Below are 5,189 nucleotides of genomic sequence, written 5' to 3' on the forward strand. Positions count from 1 at the left end.
AATTTGCGACGAAACATTATCGTCACTAATTTGCGACGATATTTGCGACGACCGTAGTTGATCGCAAATTTGCGACGACATTTGCGACTACAAGAGTTCGTCGCAATGGCGTTTGTCGCAAAACTAAGGCCAATTATAAAGTTTTAGACCGTATTAGCGACCAAAATTGCCACGAAAAATTTTGGAAAAATTCGTCGCTAAATTATTTTTGCCATGAATTTTACGACGAAAATGTATTTGTAGCTAATACGGCGTCGCAAAATATAGCGATGAAACAATTAAATTTGCGTCGCTAATTTGCCATGAATACAATCCATAGCTAAATTTAGCGACGAAAAGCGTATTTCGTCGCAAAATTCCGACAAACATTCTTCGTCGCTAAAACATGTTTTAGTGGCTAAACTTAGCGACAAAAATTATTTCGTCGCTAAATTTAGCAACGAATATTCGTTGTCATCGCTACATTTGGCGATGAAAAATTTTATTTCGTCGCTAAATATTAGCGACAAAAAGTTTTTTCGTTGCTATATTTAATGATGGAAAAATATTGTTTGTCGCTAAGTGTAGCGACAACATTTTGTATTCGTCGCTAAATGGAGCGACAAAGAATTTTTTCTGTCGCTAAATTTAGTGAGGAACAGTTACGAGGAAAGTGAATTTCGTCGATGAATAGTTGATTTTAGCGACGAATAGTTTATTTCGTCCCTAAATTTAGTGACGAATTATTGAATCCGTCGCTAAATTTTGTCGGACAAAGAGCAGTTGATTTCGTACCCTTACTTGCGACGACTTGCATGAAAATGTAGCGACGAAATTTTTTTTTTTGCCACAAGCGTTGTTCGGGAATAAATTTAGCAACGAACTTCACGAGAAATATTGTTCAACGACGAATTTTGCAACGACCGGGCATGGAACGAATTTTGCAATGAAATTTTATAATTTGTGATCATACAATAAAATAATTTCTTGATGACCCCTCCTATTAGCTCTCTAACCAATCAATTCCTCCCACCCCCAAAAAAAAGGAAAAGAAAATCCACTTTCAACCTACTTTCCTCTTCTTTTTTCCGCACCTCTGTGTGTGCCATCCCGCTAGTCCACGTAGAACAAAATTTTGCATCGGGTGCAAGGTATGATGCTTGGGGCCACTCTGCAGCAACAATTTGACAACCGCCTAAGTCCATTTTCACCTGAGCCCCATATTGAGAGAACAAATTAGTCTGCAGAAAGACAGCAAAGGGAACATAAAAGGGGAGCTCCCTAGGTACAAAATTTGTATGCCCAATATGCGGAAGTACGTGCCAGGCCATCAACAAGCAAGCTCGAAAAGATTTAATTGCTAGAACATCTTAATCTTCATAACATGCTTGCGATATGGGAATTTAAATTTATTCAAGAAAATGAAGCTATAGGCATGTAAATATGCTCTATTCAAGAGATGCTTTTGTAAATGCGGATACCAGGACATCTTTTGAAGGTCTTGGATGAGAACAAATCATTTGATCTGCAAGCATCAAAACGGTCTTCAAGGAAAATTTTCTACCACGGAAGTTAAATAGATCTCAAGACTGGGTCCAAACAAATCCATCACAAGTATATTGAATTGTCCCTCGACACCAGACCATCTCACATTCGGAATCCCAGCTGCAAAAGGCAGAGAATGAGTAGTTATGGTAATAGCATTGACGGAACAACATTGAATTTAAAGCCGTGGAGAAGGAACCATTACTTCCTCCTTGCGGGATCCGATACACTTTTGTTTCATGTAGCAATTGAGGATGCTTTTTTTTTTAATTGTCTCCTGAAAATCAATCAATCAGAAACATAAATGAATCAATCAAACTATGTTGTAATAAGTTTGTCAAACAAGTTCAAAAATGACAAAGCCCGAAGAAGATTATAGACCACTCACAAGCTTGATGGCGACCTCTTCATCCGTCCGTATATGAGTACCCGCACAACCCATCCACACGTCAACCAATACAGCCAAAAATTTCAACAACAAAAAAAGGGTGGGGGATCAGCAAATCAAGGCAAAAAGTGATTCGAAACCCTAACCTCCAATCGGCGACATGCGAAGAAGAAGAACCATGCAAAACTCCCGTGTGCTAATTAGCCCAAATCGGGCTGCATGATACTATCGACAAAATCATCATTAGTAGCGAGAATCTCATCCTCATTGTGTTGCCCATCATCGTGGCCATCACCTATTGCATGAGTGGGAGGTACAGGAGGAAGCCGATGTTGATTTAGGTTGAGGTGTCGCAGGACCAATTGCATTTGAGCCTCTAGAGATTTATGTTCGGTCTCCAGAGATTTATGTCGAGTCTCCGGAGATTTATGTCGCCGATTGACCTGTCTGATTTGCTCATCCTTTCGTGACATTTGTTCTCTGACCGCTTTTATTTCTTCGTCCTTCTCTACAAGTATATGTCTCGGTTGGTTCCTCCTCGACTCGTTTCGTCCTTGAAATAGCCGTGTTGGATGATGAACTTCCAGCAGCCTTTGCTGTGTATATCCTCGACAAGGATCCCATGCCAAATATTTTCTCTCTTTTCATTCCACCCGATGCCTCCACCCATAATGCCATATTGTTAGCTGCTGGCTCCGACGCAGCTCCACCATCACCGCCACTAGCAGTACTCATTAAAAGCTCGTCATATTTTTCCTACATCCACAAAATAGATATGAAAAAAAAATTAACTTCATATATAGAACTCCCATAGATATTGAAAGCATTCATGGCTTTTATTCTAGTTTTCATAAAGTTAAAAGTATAACCTTACATACCTTAACAGATTTTGCTCAATCGCCAATCCATGTCTTATCTTTCTTTTGAAATGTGCGTTCAAATGTAGCTGCATATGTCGGTTCGGTCCCCAATTGATGTGCCTACAAAATTGAAACATAAATGAGTAACCGAATTAAATTTACTTACAACATATTTAACGGACTTACCATTCTTTTTCTATGCTCCCTAATGTTGATAGAGCCCCCAGCATATGTCGCAGACGCAGACCCTTCACTAGAACTAGAAGCTCAATTCTTGGCATTTTGTTCACTCCTTTGCTTAATTTTTTCACTTTCCCAAGTTCTCTTTATTTCAGCCCAATCGTCACCAGTAATAAAATCTGGCTTCACATCTTTTTTCTTTGCTTTATTCATCGCATTGCGTATGTGATCACCGACTTTCTTCTTAAAAACTCTTCTAATTTCATCCTCTTCCGATTCATCCCAAGTGAATTTTTGCTGTAATCAATAGAAAAACAACCGACTTTATTTACGCCGAACTTAGTTTATGAGAAGATAGAATGACAAAACCGACCTTGAACTCGTTCCATCACAAATCCTTCACTTGTTTTGGAGCGCCACTATAACTAATCAACGGCCCCCTCCAATAGTTATTCACTATTTTATTAAGTTCCCGGACAACATACGTAGCTTCTGTGAATTTGCAAACATAGACAATTCAGTACACATCCATATGAAAAACCCAAATGAAAGGACGACCCTAAATATTACATTTACTTAAAAAATGAACTACTTACGAATCTCCATATGGGTATATCATGAACCAGTTATCTTCTTCAGCTGTATTTCCCTCATCATTCGATTGTGCCACCGAAGAAGGTGGAACTCAAGCAGATGGAACCGAAGTACCTTCAATTCGGATGTGTCCAAGTGGTCCCCCGAAATGTGTTCGAGGGTCGGAGGAAGGGCCAATGTGTCCATGTTATCCATCGACATGTGGGGGTTGAGGGTGAGATGAAAGGGAAGGAGAAGAGGAAAGGGATGCGCACGAGGGAGGGGAAGCGAAGCGAGAAGGGCAAGGGGCTGGTCTTCCTTGTGAAACCGCACCACGGATGTGACCTCCACGAGGCTAACACATAGGAAGGTTAGACAAATATCAACAAGAATAAGAACATGTATTAGGGACACATAATAACGTATATCATGAAGCTTACCATTTTGTTTCGGAGAGCAAAAAGCTATCTTATAGAAAAATTCGAGATGGTATCTCCAAATGAAAAGCTGCAATCCATGAACAAAATCTCATCTATTAGTGCCCAACATACACATCAAATCATCAGCATCAGCTACATGAAATTCCTAGGCCATTTGATGATTTCACTACGAAGGACATTCTTAACCATCCCGAACCTGGGCCTATCAAGTGCTTTGCGTAAACAAGAAACCTTTGTTATTGTAGTCATATATGATTTTAGGAGATGAGCGATTCATCTCTGGTATCGGCGAGTGCATGAAAAGGAACACTCAATAACAGCTTAAACCGTTGAAGAAGACGATAAATAAACACTCAATTTTAGCGGTGTTCATACAAGAACGTGCTGCATTTCATCCATGTATAATGGGAATTAAGCATTCAACCATGATTTAACTAATGACATGTGAAGGGTGCTTAGATATGTGGTATAGGGGGGTATTCCGCAGATGAAAATAGCTACTAATTCATTCCTGGTAATGTCCTCCAATGGACATTACCAAGATCAAGGAATATTGAAAGTCAAAGGGATAGGGAAAGGAAGTTGTGCAATGTTTAGCAATCCAGTTAACAGAAGACAATGGCCAAAAACCAAAAAAATAAAATAAAAAGAAGCATTATAATGAAAATTACTTGCAAAAAATATTGAAGTCATACATAGATGTCCGGATGAGTGAAAATGTCAAAGTTTCGAAGTCATCACAAGTTCATTGTTTGTCCAAAATTTGTAATGACGACAGAATCTCTAACTTAAGTCCTCAAAATATCGGAAGCATTGCAAAGGACGGGAACGCACGAATATGAGGGGGGACAAGGGGAAGACAACAACATTGTTGTCTAAAATTCTGTTTGCATTCATTTATATAAGTGAGACAAGTTTCCTATTCCCATTTTTTTGTCTTTTCTTTTATGCGATTATATTTAGGAAAGAAAAGGAAAACTGGGAAAGATGGTGAGAGAGCATAGTTTGTATTGGCCACTACTAGGACAACGTATAAACATTGGCTTTCATATTGTTAGCTGGGTGCGTATAGAGTGTGAGTGACTTTTGCCTAGGGGTTAGCGGTTCCAGGTTCCTCACGAGTTCCACCCGGAACCCGAAACCTACCCGTCCGCACGAGTTCCTCTTTTTTTGGAACCCGGAACCTACCCATCATACCTTGGAACCTGGAACCTACCCCGTCAC

The 5,189-nt window shown here is 39.6% G+C and overlaps 1 long non-coding RNA gene across 2 annotated transcripts; it reads right to left on the minus strand.

Annotated features, from left to right (window-relative positions):
• Window positions 1-2,511: 2,511 nt before the first annotated feature.
• LOC125313899 lies at window positions 2,512-3,563 on the minus strand. 2 transcript variants are annotated; one of them, XR_007197600.1, is made up of 4 exons: window positions 3,549-3,563; window positions 3,326-3,444; window positions 2,791-2,892; window positions 2,512-2,668 (listed from the first exon to the last, which is right to left on the minus strand). It is a non-coding gene; the product is annotated as an uncharacterized LOC125313899 (long non-coding RNA). The 2 variants fall into 2 exon arrangements; XR_007197599.1 differs by lacking the exons at window positions 3,326-3,444; window positions 3,549-3,563 and adding an exon at window positions 2,959-3,168.
• Between the last annotated feature and the right edge of the window lie 1,626 nt (window positions 3,564-5,189).

The sequence above is a fragment of the Rhodamnia argentea genome, chromosome 1 (assembly GCF_020921035.1).
Source record: "Rhodamnia argentea isolate NSW1041297 chromosome 1, ASM2092103v1, whole genome shotgun sequence".
Lineage (NCBI taxonomy): Eukaryota > Viridiplantae > Streptophyta > Magnoliopsida > Myrtales > Myrtaceae > Rhodamnia > Rhodamnia argentea.